The following is a 16514-nucleotide window of genomic DNA, read 5'->3' as shown; positions in this document are numbered from 1 at the left end:
TATGCTAAATCCACTAAATCACGACTCTTCAACAAACGCTATGGAGGCATCAGTAAATAGTTCCAGACTGCTGCTACCTAATCCGTCAGATCGTTTACATATATAAAGAACAAGTGTGGTCGTTTGACGACCTACGTCTAATTTGGTGGTTTGTATTGAATCCTGTGTTGTAATATACCTTTACTTGTCAGGAATGAGAACTACTCAGTAGTTAATTCATGTTAATCGCCAAACTCAATGCATGTTGGACATATTGGAAAACCTTAAAAAGTACACAATCAGCTATTGAATAGACTCGAACTTTAAACTTTTAGTAGGAGTAACTACGATTTTTATAAGTAACTACGACTATGGTTTTAAGTTGCGATGGCGAGTCGTCCATGGAGTTCATATCCATACAAAAATAAACTACTGCCTACTCTGTATCGCTGTCATGCTGGGTGTATCATAAATAATGGAGTAAACACATAAAGTAGAAATTACACGATATTAGAAGCAAAGTTGTATAGAATAAAAGGGCACTAAAATACAAACCTGAAGAGCTATGGCCATTCCTTCATTTTCGATATTGTGAAATACATGTCTTCTACAGAGCAAGTGGATATAGTTCTTAATGTACACACTTTAGAGCGCACCTTTACTGGATAGCTTTTTCTTCCAGAATGAGATTTTCACTCTGCAGTGGAGTGTGCGGTGATATGAGACTTCCTGGCAGGTTAAAACTGCGTGCCGGACCGAGACTCGAACTTGGGACATTTGCCTTCGCCGGCAAGTGCTCTACCAATTGAGCAACCCAAGCACGACTCATGCCCCGTCCTCACAGCTTTACTTTCGCTAGTACCTCGTCTCCTACGTTCCAAACTTATAGAAGCTTTCCTGCGAACCCTGCACAAGTAGCACTCCTGAAAGAAAGGATATTGCCGCGACATAGCTTAGCCACAGCCTAAGGGATCTTTCCAGAATGAGATATTCAATCTGCAGCGTAGTGGGCGCTGATATGAAACTTCCTGGCAGATTAAAACTGTGTGCCTGACCGTCCTCGACCTCGGGACCTCTGCCTGAAAATCTCATTCTGGAAAGATCCCATAGGTTGTGGCTAAGCCGTGTTTCCGCAATATCCATTCCTTCAGGAGTGCTAGTTCTGCAGAGTTCGCAGGAAAGCTTCTGTAAAGTTTGGAAGGTAGGAGACGAGGTAATGGCGGAAGTAAAGCTGTGAGGACGGGGCGTGCGTCGTGCTTGGGTATCTCAGTCGGCAGTGCACTTGCCCGAGAAAGGCATAACAAAAGCAAATTGGGCTAAAACGAGCAGAATAACATCTTCCGATCTCCACATGGACCACAAACGGATGTTCGTGCTAGGACCGTATGGAGGCGAAATGTATTTGACGATGCTTGCACAAAAGGCTTTACCATGGGTGTTTCTCCTTTACAGATACGTGTAGCCACTTAACATGGAGCTCCCTTAATTGGCCTTTTTTTGTAGGGAGATCATCAGCAGTGGCGGATTTACATGTAGGCAGACTAGGCCCGGGACTAGGGGCGGCACCTAAAGGGGGGCGGCATTTTTTGCTCTGTACTCATTTTAACCTTTTTCGTTTTAAAATAACGGCGCTTACAACGACAATTTTTTTTAAATATTGTTAAACAACTTGCTAATTGAAATATCCCTTAAGAACTAAATTCGGCAATCAAGCTTGGAAATATACATAGTTTACTTGGTGTCTAAATGAAAATTTAACATTGGGTCCCTGACTGGTATCATCTTCATGATTGTTCAAAATATTTTGAAGTAAACTGTCAAGGCGGCAATCTGTAATACAATGTCTGAATGAAACGTTATTATTCCGAGAATGTTGCCAGCTTCTACTTAACCCTACTGGGACCCCTGAAAAGCTGTGATAAACTAATCAGCAGTTTCTTAAATATTGTGAGATGTGTGGATTTCAGTATATAAAACCTGATTCTACTTAAATTTCTTGTAGAAATAATGAGGTAGTATCAAGTCAGCCCTCCATTACTGTAATTAATGTGAAAGAACTGTGGTCTTCAATATCTGAGCTTTGATTTAATGACACCTATTTAACAAATCGATACTGGGAATGTTCTACATTTTTAAACAGATGTTTATATGAGAAGAATATAAGTAGAATATCTAATAATGTGTGAAATACACTTCACAACAGTTTAAATTTTTTTAATTTATTTACTTAGTTACTTTTTTGGTGAAAGAAGAAGAAGAAACCAACTTTCGTTTGTCTCATTTATTGTGTTGCAGCTTGCACGATATCAAAGTTCCCACTCTGTCGAAGAATAATATGTGGCATAGCAAATTTTAAATTAAATCTCTTAAGTAAGCATTTTTTCTTCGAGGAAAGGTTATTTTTATTTTATGTTGGCACAAAAGGTGCATATGCGTGTAGAAGCAACAGCAGTGTTCACACAAATGAAAACACACCACATCAACTGCCAACAAGACTACTTAAACTTTGTAGTCTGTCTTCTCTGGCCACAGAACCCCCTAAAACGTTATAAGAATAAACGGGATAAGAGTCGATCCAGCACACCTCACTGCAAGAAACTGCGACAGTTATTTGCTTTTTAAATTAGAAAGACAGTCCCAAGAATATTCAGAACATACTTGCGTCCCAGCTACGACGCGGGAACAGAAGCTAAGAAAGCAACTGTCCCGTTTTCTTAACAAGACGACTTCCAGGTGGCAGGTGTGTTCTAATGTTCACTGACAACAGAGAAACAGGTGACAAAGAAATTAAACTAGCCTCCATTTCACAGTACAGCTACGTTGAGTAATCCCTGTTCGCCAATTCATCGGTCCATGTTTAAAGGAAAAATCTTTGTGCTCGTGTGCCGTGTTTAAAGTAAAAGGCTTTGTGTTCATGTGTGGTGTAGTACGACTGGAACTGGATGCAGCCTTTCTTTCTTTCCATTCACAATTTTTTATTTTGTTTTTACTGTTGGTTGACAATTTTGTAAGTGCCTTAACATAAATAACAGTGGAAGAAGTAAACGTGCAAAATGAAGTGGGGTGGCATTTCGGAAATTATCGAAGGAAGACGAGAACGAGAAGCCAGTGTTCTAAAAACACTTGGCAGAGTAGATAAATTTCTCGCAAAAAATGTTGCTGCTTCGGCTTCGTGTTCAAGTGGTTCTAATGATATTCCTGGCACTGCAGCTGTTTTAAAAGAAGTAAATACAGATGAACCAAAAGTTAAAAATGAAGAAAAGCGAATATTTCCTGATTTCGAGCTTCAATAAAAACTAAGTGTTGAGCCAGACATTGCAAAAAGAAATAACCTGGTTAGTGATGATCTTGCAGAATGGTGTGTCAATGAATCAACAATCGATATTCTCTTACAAGGTGGTATTAATAAAAATTGTAACGGCGATTTTACTAATTCAAGAAGTTCAATAGGCGATAAAACCAGATATTTGAACAAAAATGAACTTAAAGGTGAACTTTTAAATTGTGAATCAACTTGTGTGATTTCTAGTGCACTCCTGTAGCACCGGTGCTGTTTTTTGCACCATGTAAATTGTTCAGAGGTAAGGCATAGATTGCTACTAATCGTAGTGTAGATTGGAAAAATATTTCTAATCTTTTATCTCATCATGAGAATTCACGTGAAGAAAAAAATTCTGAATTATCACTCTTAACAAGAGAAAAGTTACTTGGAACAATAATCATTTCAAGTCATTAGTTGAGAGAGAAAAAAATGTAGTGGCGCATTGTTTTGAAACGGGTATTTGCAGTAGTGAAGACGCTAAGAAGTCGTGTGCTTTCCCTACGTCGACACGTTGAAAGATTCCATTCATTACATAATGGTCAGTTTATGATGTCTCTTGAACTTATAGACGATTTTGATCCTTTTCTCGCAGAGCACATTGAACGATACGGAAATCCAGAGCAGGGAAATATAAGTTATCTTTCTTCAACAATCTGTGACCAAATAATGGAGATTCTTTCTGAATGAATAAAAAGAATTATCATCTTGTTGTTGTCTTCAGTCCTGAGACTGGTTTGATGCAGCTTTCCATGCTGCTCTATCCTGTGCAAGCTTCACCATCTCCCAGTACCTACTGCAACCTACATCCTTCTGAATCTGCTTAGTGGATTCATCTCTTGGTCTCCCTCTAAGATTTTTACCCTCCACATTGCCCTCCAATACTAAATTGGTAATCCCTTGATGCCTCAGAACATGTCCTACCAACCGATCCCTTCTTCTGGTCAAGTTGTGCCACAAACTTCTCTTCTCCCCAATCCTATTCAATACTTCCTCATTAGTTATGTGATCTACCCATCTAATCTGCAGCATTCTTCTGTAGCACCACATTTCGAAAGCTTCTATTCTCTTCTTGTCCAAACTATTTATCGTCCATGTTTCACTTCCATACATGGCTGCACTCCATACAAATACTTTCAGGAATGACTTCCTGACACTTAAATCTATACTCGATGTTAACAAATTTCTCTTCTTCAGAAACCCTTTCCTTGCCATTGCCAGTCTACATTTTATATCCTCTCTACTTCAACCATCATCAGTTATTTTAATCCCCCAATAGCAAAACTCCTTAACTACTTTAAGTGTTTCATTTCCTAATCTAATACCCTCAGCATCACCCAACTTAATTCGACTACATTCCATTATTTGCGTTTTGCTTTTGTTGGTGTTCATCTTATATCCTCCTTTCAAGACACTCTCCATTCCGTTCAATTGCTCTTCCAAGTCCTTTGCTGTCTCTGACAGAATTACAATGTCATCGGCGAACCTCAAAGTTTTTATTTCTTCTCCATGGATTTTAATACCTACTCCGAATTTTTCTTTTGTTTCCTATACTGCTTGCTCAATATACAGATTGAATAACATCGGGGAGAGGCTGCAACCCTGTCTTACTCCCTTCCCAACCACAGCTTCCCTTTCATGTCCCTCGACTCTTATAACTGCCATCTGGTTTCTGTACAAATTGTAAATAGCCTTTCACTCCCTGTATTTTACCCCTGCCACCTTTAGAATTTGAAAGAGAGTATTCCAGTCAACATTGTCAAAAGCTTTCTCTAAGTCTACAAATGCTAGAAAAGTAGGTTTGCCTTTCCTTAATCTTTCTTCTAAGATAAGTCGTAAGGTCAGTATTGCCTCACGTGTTCCAGTATTTCTACGGAATCCAAACTGATCTTTCCCGAGGTCGGCTTCTACTAGTTTTTCGATTCGTCTGTAAAGAATTCGAGTTAGTATTTTGCAGCTGTGGTTTATTAAACTGATAGTTCGGTAATTTTCATATCTGTCAATACCTGCTTTCTTTGGGATTGGAATTATTATATTCTTCTTGAAGTCTGAGGTATTTCGCCTGTCTCATACATCTTGCTCACCAGATGGTACAGTTTTGTTATGACTGGCTCTCCCAAGGCTGTCAGTAGTTCCAATGGAATGTTGTCTACTCCGGGGCCCTTGTTTCGACTCAGGTCTTTCAGTGCTGTGTCAAACTCTTCACGCAGTATCGTATCTCCCATTTCATCTTCATCTACATCCTCTTCCATTTCCATAATATTGTCTTCAAGTACATCGCCCTTGTATAGACCCTCTATATACTCGTTCCACCTTTCTGATTTCCCTTCTTTGCTTAGAACTAAGTGAAATAAAACAGGCCAAATATTCCTCTATAACAGAAGATTCTACTGTGGACATTTCACATATTGATCAAATTATCTTTCATATTACGATATGTGAACCAGAATGGTAAAGCTGTTGAACGCTTCCTTCTGTTTTTACCAAACCTGGGACACAAGCCCGAAAATTTAGCTGAGGCCATATTAAAAGTCCTGTGTACAAATTCCATTGATATTACTGATTGTAGAGGCCAGTCATATGACAACGCAAGCAATATGTCAGGAACCTACACTTGTTTGCAGGCACAAATTAAAGAACGAAGTCTCAAAGCTCTTTATGTGCCTTCTGCAGGACATTCTTTCAATTTAGTCGGCACTAGTGCTGCAAGCTGTCACTGGGAAGCATGTTCACCTTTATAATTTTTTCTATGCCTCCACACAGTGCTGGGATGTATTTCATTCTTTCATGAAACCAGGAAGCAAAACGGTAAAACGTATATCAAAAACACGTTTGATAGCAGGAGAGGAAGCGTGTGTAAGTCTATATAAAAACTGGGAGGGCGATATCAATGCCCTCACACATATTGCCAGTAATTCGTTTGAAAAACCACTAGCGCGAAAGGAGGCTTCAGATTTACTAAATCAACTCAGCAGACTAGAAACAGTACTCATGATGACAGTTTGGAAGGACATACTCCAGAGATTTAATAGTGTAAATCCTAAATTGCGAAGTCTAAACATTGATACTAAAATAGTGCATGAATTATATGAATCATTTGTTGGATTTGTTGCATCTATTCGTGGCATGTTCGACTATTATGAAAATAAATCCATGGAGATTGTGACTGATATACACAATGAATGTATCTATAAAATATCACGAAAATGCAAATTTCATGGTGACGAAGAAGCGAACTTTGAAGAAGTTTCTGTGACGGGAAGAGAAAAATTTAGAGTCGATACATTTCTCCCAGTATTCGACAACATGTACACCGAATTAGTGAGGAGGAAGGAAAGCTACAGAACGCTGGTGGACTCCTTCACAGTTTTCAGTAACCTTAAGAACATAATGAGATTTTCGCTCTGCAGCAGAGTGTGCGCTGATATGAAACTTCCTGGATGATTAAAACTATGTGCCGGACCGAGTCATGGTCTGGCACACAGTTTTAATCTGCCAGGAAGTTTCAACCTTAAGAACAGTTTACCTGTCGATATTGCTTAACGTGCAGCAAAACTCCAAGCGTCATATCAGACTGAATTACAGCCTTCCTTTCCTGGCGAATGTGCACATTTCGTGGAACTTTTGAAACCTTATGAGATTAGTGAAATACCAGTTGGAATGAATTAATATTTACGAAAAAACAGGTTACAATCCGTGTTTCCGAATGTTGAAACTGCTTTTAGAATATTTCTATCTATGACACAGATAGTTCAGTAGAACGCTCGTTTACGGCTCTTAAAATACTGAAATCGTACCTAAGTTCTACGTTTTCTGAGGAGATATTAAACGCCTCGTCCATTCTTCACATCGATGCCGACCTCCTAACTGATATCCGTCTGAAATATGAAGATAAAATCATGCCGTCAAAGCTAGACGCAAACTCTGCTGACAGGTTAGTTTGTTTATTTATTCATATTAGTTTTAAAAATTTAAGATTATAATGTGATTTTTATTTTAACTTAGAGCACACTCATTGGATTTACAAACTACATATTGCCTGTATATTTTATAATTGCCGATGGCAGAATGCGAAACTAAACCTTGTTTACGTGCAGGCGTGACCGAAGGCTCTCGACAATACGAGCTGAAATGTGTGGTTATAGCGGAAATAATACGTTTGTCGGAGAGTACGTTCATATGAAAATGTGTTAATACTTCAGTTCTGTCGATAAATACGTAAAAGCTTTGCGAATACCGTCAGAAAGAGGTGTGGTGAGAGCAGTAGCTGCAGTACAAAATGTTCAGCCCTTACATGGATTAAAGCATTGTGTGCTCTTATTATGCAGACCCTAATGCTTTACACGTTAACTATTAGATTATGAAACAAATTTGATTTTTCCACACTAGTCGGTAAAATTATGTAATAGCATATCCAGTTCTGTGTTTGTTCGTCTGCATTTAGTTATTATTTCGTGCACCGAAATCTCTCTTTCATTTTCATTTCTTACGTTTTCCTATGGATTCACGTATTAATGAGGAAAGTGTTTTTTTATCTGCTACACATTCAAGTTATTAGATCGTAAAACGACAGTTTAATTTCAATTTTGAACGCATCTCTGTAAAAGTACGTAATTATTTCTAATGTACGACACGCTGTCTTCGATTTTTAGATAGTAATACAACTCTTTTATTTTCATTTAATCGGTTTCGTGTAAAATAACATATTACAAGTGAGTGTACAACAAATATCCGTTGTCTCCTACACGCTTTGCTGAATTTTAAGGCCATAAAAGGAAAGTTATTTTCCTTGTGTTCGTTTCTGTTGTCTTTCGACAGAAGAATGTTTGTTTTATCCGCTGCTGTACATCAAATACAGTTCAGGAACCGTATGACATTTTGATTGAGCGCAACTAGACCACTAACTTGTCCTTCAGAACAACGAATTGCCGAGAACGGAAACAGCTCACTGCGCTTCACCCAAAACGACATCTGTGAAGTGATGGGATAATATTTTTTATTGAAAACGTCTTTTTCTTCGGGGAGGGGTGGTGGGGGGTGTGGTGGGGGCGGGGGGGGGGGGGGGCATTGTGTGCCTAGGGGCGGAAAATTTTTAAATCCGCCACAGGTCATCAGAAATCTGTAGATTAATGTTACGCCATGGGTGCTATGAATCTTCCGAATTACAGGTCACGGGTACGTGACTCATCACTTTTATAGTTTCGCAAAACGTTTGTGTTTAAAATCTGTGTTCTGCAAGAAATCAAGTTCTGAAAATACATCTAACCTCATGTCCTCCGTAATGCTACGTATTGGCCCATCACAAAACGGTTGATCGTATCCAAACTGTAAAGTTAAGAGTACTTCCCTTAAAAGTTTGACCTATGTTGTTTGTGTCCACACCACGAAGTTCTGTGTGGGACTCTGTTTTAACAACTTTCGAATGAGAAGACTGTAACTCGTTAGTTCTACTAGGCAGCAACTGCACGAAGAGGTTAAAGATTGGGAAGTTACACTACTATGTAAAAATGCTACTATACAGACTGGTGTAATCCTGGTAAATTCGTATATAAAAATAACTCAGTAATAATTGTAAAATAACTAAGTAATATTAGGTTTTTTTTTAAACGAGGAATATTTCAGAATTTTACAAAATTTTCAAACGTCAGTGAAATCTTATGGGACTTAACTGCTAAGGTCATCGGTCCCTAAGCTTACACACTACTTAACCTAAATTATCCTAAGGACAAACACACACACCCATACCCGAGGGAGGACTCGAACCTCCGCCGGGACTAGCCGCACAGTCCATGACTGCAGTGCCTTAGACCGCTCGGCTTCGGAATTTTACAAACGGGTGCACTATATTCAAACGCTTTTAACGGAGTTGTTAACAAATGTCATATTTCTTGGCTTGGTCAGTGCTATGTAGACCAACTATTTTGCAGAGTGACGTAGTTTCAAAGATTTTATTCCCAAAAGAGTTGTGTTTTAAATTAGTTATGTTTTATATTGTGATTTAACACAATGTTCACGAAACCGTTTTTAATTAGGCCCTCAACTTGATGTGCGCTTCTCTAACATGAACAAAAAAAAATTTTCGCACTTTCTTATGAAGTAAAAAAGAAAACAAACAAAGAGGTGCAATAGGCTTTTACTGGATTGATATAAGGTTATTTGTTATGTAGATGACTCATATTATCAAGCTGTTGCGTTGATATCCAAACGCGTAACACATTTTTGTTTGGATAGGCTTCTGGTGGTACGTTTTCATGCATATCCAAGAGAGTTGAGGATGATCACTTGAAGTAATCTGGATATTTGGGAATTAATGAGCAGTTCAACTGTTTTTGATACGCAGTTTATCAAACTATACTCATTGCACTAAAGTTTATGCAATTTCCAATGTGCGTTTAAGTCACCATATCATGTTGAAATGTCAAATAAGTTAATAATATTTACTGCAGTTGACTCTCGTAAATTTCTAATAGGTACTTGAATGGCGATCCAGAAGTTAGTAAGATTCACATTATCCTCATCGTTCTTTGACGTGGCTGGGTCATATACAACAACTGTATTGAAGATAATAGTACAAACTGATTATTCACCATATGTAACGGCAACTAATTTTAGCGTTATAATATGATCAGCACATACGTCTGGTGTTACATCGGCTATCGAAACTACCTGAACGCTACCCACGCTGGTGGAAACTGCTACTAATTCTGTAGAATCTTTAATTCCATAGCAGTAAAGCTAGAACAGTCTGATCGGTTTGTAACTCAGAGGTCGTTTTCAGCCAAATATCTGGCAAGGTGTTTGAGACGCAATTTCGTTACATGCAAGGGAAAACTTCCGCAAACCTTGGAAACGACCGTGGAATATGAATTATTTTCAATGGGAAGTTTGGATTCGATATTTTACACACAAAAATGTGAAAGTCCAGTTGAGTGCTGGATACGGCGTGCACGAATTCACGAAGTGCACAGCGTGCTGCCCATGTGCAGTCCGAAGCTGGACCTGCGTCGCCACCACTCAGTACGTCTCGCCTTTCCTCGGTCCTTCTCCGTGTAGGACTACATTCCATTTGGCAGTGCGATGCGACACTTTCTTACAGTGTTTGGCGCCGCTTACGTTGGTCGGCCCGACTTTCTTCACTTCGGCAGAATCGCGTTATAACCGGTGCTTATAGATGGCTATTTGTTTTTGGTATGAAAGCAGCTCACAATTCCAGTGGCTGTTTCCACGAAAAGAGGAAGTCTAGCAATCTATCGTGGCAGTCCTTAAGGAATGGTTAGGAATGGCAGAGAATTAGAGCTTTCTACACGTATTACGCAACTGCATAATCGACGGGCACTGCAAATTTTCTATGAAACAGAATCACAGCACAATGCACAAATGATTTAACGATTTAGCTGACGATACAAGATTGTAACGATCGACAGGTAATTTGTGCGAGATTCTTTGATCTGTATATCAAGAAGCACTTTAATGCCAGTCAATGAAAACAAAAAAGGTCGAATGTCGGACATAATTGGTGCAATCGTAAATTTTTATGCAGTGGTAGGAGCGAGTGCCATGAGCAACACAGCGGGGGTGTTAGTGCGTCTGATGGTCAGTTTTGTTCGTTGTGGGATTACGATAGGTGCACGTACAGCCCTGTATGTCTTTGACAGAGGAACTGTAACAGGTCAGCTGTGCCGGGACGTCATTTTGCACCAGTATGTCCGCCTTTTCAGGGATGCAGTGGGTCCCACCTTCCTGATGGATGATAACGCACGGCCCCACAGAGCTGCCATCGTGGAGGAGTACCTTGAAACAGAAGATATCAAATAAATGGCTCTGAGCACTATGGGACTTAACTTCTTAGGTCATCAGTCCCCTAGAACTTAGAAATACTTAAACCTAACCTAAGGACGTCACACACATCCATGCCCGAGGCAGGATTCGAACCAGCGACCGTAGCGATCGCGCGGTTCCAGGCTGAAGTGCCTAGAACCGCTCGGCTACACCGGCCGGCCAGAAGATATCAGGCGAATGGAGTGGCCTGCCTGTTCTCCAGACCTAAACCCCATCGAGCACGTCTGGGATGCTCTCGGTCGACGTATCTCTGCACGTCTTCAAACCCCTACGACACTTCATCCGACTGGCTCTGTTGTAAGAATGGGAGGCTATACCCCAGCAGCTGCTCGACCACCTGGTCAAGAGTATGCCAACCCGTTGTGCGGCCTGTGTACATGTGCATGGTGATCATATCCCGTATTGATGTCGGGGTACATGCGCAGGAAACAGTGGTGTTTTGTAGCACATGTGTTTCGGGACTGTCAACTGGTTGAATATCGGCCAAGACTGTTCTTCAAGGAAGAAGAAGTTAGAGACATATCTGAGATCAGTGCTTAGAGGAGCACATCATTTAATTATAGATGTGGCTGATAATGATGTAGAACTTAATATTTGACATTTATTATGTAATGGTACAAATGCTACTTTGCAATTGCGTGATTTACTACATTAATGAGATTAAAAAATTTAAATCGTTATGGCAATCGACACCATTTATAAATATGATTGTGAACAACTACATTATAAACAGTAAGAATTTTAGACTGATGTTGATGTAGAATTAGTGCTTCAATATGAAGAATAATATATTACAGCTACAAACAGTTGATTGTAGAATAATTATCACCTTTTTTATTTAAAATAATTATTTATTTATTTAAAATAATGCATTTGTTTATCTGATTTTTGAAGTTGCCCCTAAAAAGTTGAAGGTGGCGCGCGATCTCTGTCTAATGTCGCCACCTTCCGGACGCAAATGATCTTAACACACGTTGTCCTCGATATCTCGTTAACGGAGTAATGTATCTGAAAATTGTTTTACCGCAGATTAAAAGTTCAACACCCACGTGTGGAGACAGGAAATAAGAAATTATACAGTTCCTGTTTTGAATGAATTGGAGTGCGTTACTGAATTCACTCTAAACTGCCAAAATCCTGTAAAACATTTTTTTTTTGATGGCTTTGTACGGCTGTACCCACTGAAACGCCAGATGTTTGACCGAGTGTCACTGTGATTTTATACGATAGTGAGTAATTATCGACATCATCAGCATCTTCAAGGATTAGGCCCTTTGGAATGTTGTACCTTAACATTGTTCACGACATATCTTTAAGAGACGTCCAATGTTCATTTGCAGGTTGGGTTATATTACATGCCACTTTATTTGTTCCTTCATTAGACATTGGACACTGTCTTTCCAGTTCAGTCCGTATTTTTCAGTTATATTTCTAGTATGTTCTACATTTAGTGTTTGTCTGATACCGGTATTTCTTTTACTATCAGACAATGAACATAGGGTTCGAGTCGTCGTAATGGGGCTGATGTTGGGATCCAGCACTCGCTACCATACAGCGGCGGAGATTTTCTCCAGTCGGGAGCTGTGTGTTGTGATGTATTGTATTTATGCTCATATCGTCATAGTGGACAGTATACTGTTGAGATGCCTGAATGGGCACATCCTAAAAGCTAATAAACTTTAAAAAAATCAATTGATCAATTGATAAATATGTATTTCTTTGTTACGTTTTCAAGAGAATCTGCACTACCAACCGACAAAAAGGTGGGAAAGCTGGTTTGAATCTTTGTGTTACGGGCCACTAACAAGGAAACCCTCGAGAGGAAGGTTGCAGGTTCCCTCTATAGTAAGGCTAATTTGAAGGTGACGTGTCATAACAAGTTAAATGTTAGGTGCCAATGACTCACCACGCCCATCAACAGGGCGACAGAACATGAATGTCCGGGAGATGCTGAGACCAAACTTCTGTGGGATGTGTCTATTAAACTTCACAGATTGCACCATGTACATGGAATGAAGTATGGTGCGGCACGGTGATCAGAACTGTTCACATCATCAAGATCTAAGGCGATTTTCTTGGGAGTTTCAAACAGTGCAGGTGTTGAGCTAGGTATCCACTCTTAAAGAACAAATATAGAATCATATTGGTGTTAAGGGCTGATGAGAAATGATGGAGTGTGAAGACATGCAACCGAATACAAAATAGTCCGTCGCGGAGCGTATCGTGAAACTGGCAAGCCTTTAAGGCGTAGCTACGTACAGTGCGATAATATATTATATAGGCACAGAAAAAAACATTCAGAGGCAGAATTTGTTCAGAATTTCCAAGTGGTATGAACTGCAAAACCACACTTTTCGGGCGGATGGTTTGCTGTAAGAGAGTAGGATTTTCCTACGAAGGCCAGAACCGAGGCAGAATGAAGTTATTTTGACCAGTTATTGGCCAAAAGCAAAGCTCATACCACAGTGGTGGTACTCTTACGTGAATTTTCGCATTCTCACTTGCTGTGAGGTAAATATTCCGTACTTTCCTTGCAACATCAGGCACGCGAGAAATAATCGTAGCGGGCAGAACACCTACAACTTCTCTCAGCACAATAACTAATTTTTCAGCCAATTTAAAATCCAGATTAACAGTCGGCATATTAGTATACGAATGCGTTAAGATATTGATGTTAGCTGATCTTGATGCTACTCTCTTGATACTCCTAATTTCTAGGGTTCCTTCTTCAAATCCCGATTGGTGGGAGTTAAAAACATATTCCTCATTGAACGATTTCGTCTACAAATTTTTGGGCCGATTTCACAGATTGTTGTGCATCGTCAGGTCGAAACTGTCTTTGAAATTTGATTATGTTACGGCCTCCATTTGTGTAGCATTGTTTGAAGTTATGTAGCTCTCCACTATTTCCTTTGATATCGCTGAAATCTATGACGCCCGCAATTTGAGGCGCACAACGTAGGAGGTCTTTATCATGAACGTTCTGTAAATTGCATGGAGCAACCCTCAAACGCGCAAACACCGTTTTTTGTAACAAGTACGCTATCTCTTCTCTTGCATATACGTTATTTTTGTTATGCACTACACGGTCATACTGCTGTTGAGTTATCGGATATCTGTTCACAATTGTTTTTTTGCTATGTTGAGGATGATCTTCCATGAACGTAATTACACTCCTGGAAATTGAAATAAGAACACCGTGAATTCATTGTCCCAGGAAGGGGAAACTTTATTGACACATTCCTGGGGTTAGATACATCACATGATCACACTGACAGAACCAAAGGCACATAGACACAGGCAACAGAGCATGCACAATGTCGGCACTAGTACAGTGTATATCCACCTTTCGCAGCAATGCAGGCTGCTATTCTCCCATGGAGACGATTGTAGAGATGCTGGATGTAGTCCTGTGAAACAGCTTGCCATGCCATTTTCACCTGGCGCCTCAGTTGGACCAGCGTTCGTGTTGGACGTGCAGACCGCGTGAGACGCCGCTTCATCCAGTCCCAAACAAGCTCAATTGGGGACAGATCCGGAGATCTTGCTGGCCAGGGTAGTTGACTTACACCTTCTAGAGCACGTTGGGTGGCACGGGATACATGCGGACGTGCATTGAACAGCAAGTTCCCTTGCCGGTCTACGAATGGTAGAACGATGGGTTCGATGACGGTTTGAATGTACCGTGCACTATTCAGTGTCCCCTCGACGATCACCAGAGGTGTACGGCCAGTGTAGGAGATCGCTCTCCACACCATGATGTCGGGTGTTGGCCCTGTGTGCCTCTGTCGTATGCAGTCCTGATTGTGGCGCTCACCTGCACGGCGCCAAACACGCATACGACCATCATTGGCACCAAGGCAGAAGCGACTCTCATCGCTGAAGACGACACGTCTCCATTCGTCCCTCCATTCACGCCTGTCGCGACACCACTGGAGGCGGGCTGAACGATGTTGGGGCGTGAGCGGAAGACGGCCTAACGGTGTGCGGGACCGTAGCCCAGCTTCATGGAGACGGTTGCGAATGGTCCTCGCCGATACCCCAGGAGCAACAGTGTCCCTAATTTGCTGGGAAGTGGCGGTGCGGTCCCCTACGGCACTGCGTAGGATCCTACGGTCTTGGCGTGCATCCGTGAGTCGCTGCGGTCCAGTCCCAGGTCGACTGGCACGTGCAACTTCCGCCGACCACTGGCGACAACATCGATGTACTGTGGAGACCTCACGCCCCACGTGTTGAGCAATTCGGCGGTACGTCCACCCGGCCTCCCGCATACCCACTATACGCCCTCGCTCAAAGTCCGTCAACTGCACACACGGTTCACGTCCACGCTGTCGCGGCATGCTACCAGCGTTAAAGACTGCAATGGAGCTCCGTATGCCACGGCAAACTGGCTGACACTGACGGCGGCGATGCACAAATGCTGCGCAGCTAGCGCCATTCGACGGCCAACACCGCGGTTCCTGGTGTGTCCGCTGTGACGTGCGTGTGATTGCTTGTACAGCCCTCTCGCAGTGTTCGGAGCATGTATGGTGGGTCTTACACACCGGTGTCAATGTGTTCTTTTTTCCATTTCCAGGAGTGTATGTTTAGTACCCTTTCTTGGACAACGATGACCTTCACTACGTCCTCTGACGACAAGATTTGTAGCTCCCTGTCCGGAAAGGATGGTGAACTACTAGGCGATAGCTGTTTCGGTATCACATTCACTTCTGACGCACGTGTCGTCATCAATATACTCCTCATGTATGTTGTCCACACAGACGAGCGTAGACGATACCATACATTCCGCTGACTAGTCTTGCCAAAAGATAATTCCTCTCTGACGAAATGGCAACTTCGGCCTTTGTTGCTGTAATATAATGCAATGTTTCTTTGTTTATCATTGCCATTGCTCAGCTTTGTACTAGGATTGTCTAGAAAGTAAGTGCCGATCGGTTGCGAAGTTCAAACCACAGTGAAAACCAGAAACGTTTTATTTGCAACAGTTAGGTTCACCTTCCACATACTTCTCGACATAGTCACCGCTCCATCTTCGAGTTTTGTCGTAGTGTTGTATCAACTTTCCAATATCCTCGTCATAGAAAGCAGCCGACTGTGCTTGCGGCCAGTTATCTGCACTGGTCTGCAGCTCGTTGTCTGTGGACAATTTTTGTCTTCATAGGCAGCGGTTCTTCTGAGCAGAGATGAAACTCAGGGGGAGAAAATTACGGAGTGTATTGCGGGTGATTAAACACTACTCGTCGCAGGAGCGTCTTCATTGCCCCTGCAGTGTGCGGCCGAGAATTGGCATGAAGAAGGAGCTGCTCGACAGTTGTGTTATGTGGGCTGCATGACACAGGCGAAACCTCTTACCAGGCCCTCGTACTTGGCGGTAGAC

The sequence above is a fragment of the Schistocerca gregaria genome, chromosome 6, assembly GCF_023897955.1.
Source record: "Schistocerca gregaria isolate iqSchGreg1 chromosome 6, iqSchGreg1.2, whole genome shotgun sequence".
Taxonomy (NCBI): Eukaryota; Metazoa; Arthropoda; class Insecta; order Orthoptera; family Acrididae; genus Schistocerca; species Schistocerca gregaria.
The sequence above is the reverse complement of the archived record's forward strand: the minus strand, read 5'-3'. Positions refer to the sequence as shown.